Here is an 851-nt window from a genome sequence, read left to right as displayed (position 1 = left end):
GGATCTTTGATTTTACCACTCTTTTGTTGGATCGACTAAAATATTTGGCTTGGACAGACCTAAGTCCCTTAAGAACTTTGTAGGTGACATATAATCAAAGCTTTTGTTTCCTATTGTCCACTGATCTATTTTCTTTCTTTCTTTCTTTCTTTCTTTCTTTCTTTCTTTCTTTCTTTCTTTCTTTCTTTCTGTCTTTCTGTCTGTCTGTCTTGTTGTCTTTCTGTCTTTCCTCTTTCTGCACTGGGGATAGAACTCAGGAGCGTGCCCTTGCCGTGCAAGGAACCTATGCCACTGAGCTGTATCCCCAGTTCTCCACTGGCCTTATGGAAAGCACTAAGCTGGTCCTACGACGTATGATATTGTGAAGCTGTATTATTGGTCTACTCTGTCTTGTTTCTTACTGTACCAATACCATATGTTCACCGTTATTTCACAACTGCTTATTATTTTGAATGTAATTTTGTTTTCCTTTTAATACCTATATGCAGTGGTATAAATAAGAAAATTGGCAAAATAAAAATTCTGATGAGCATCTTCTAGTCATTAAGAAATTTAAGCAAATTATAAGATTCAGTTTTCGGGGATGGGGAGTTGACTCAGTAGTAGAATGCTTGCCTATGAAGCTGGAAGCCCTGAGTTCAGTCCTTAGCACCAAAACTGAAAAGTAAATCTCCCCTATACGATCCATATTTCATGTTTGACAAGTATCAGACTTTAGATTAAGTTAGGAGAATGATGTATGTGTAATTATTCAGTCAGTGAACTGAAATTTTAAAAATGTTAAAAAGTCATTGCCATTTGTTTTTGTTTTTGTTTTTTCCTTGAAAATTACACTACTGGAGACCCAGTCC

The sequence above is a fragment of the Octodon degus genome, unplaced genomic scaffold, assembly GCF_000260255.1.
Source record: "Octodon degus isolate 3935 unplaced genomic scaffold, OctDeg1.0 scaffold00066, whole genome shotgun sequence".
In the NCBI taxonomy this organism is placed as follows: Eukaryota; Metazoa; Chordata; class Mammalia; order Rodentia; family Octodontidae; genus Octodon; species Octodon degus.
The sequence above is the reverse complement of the archived record's forward strand: the minus strand, read 5'-3'. Positions refer to the sequence as shown.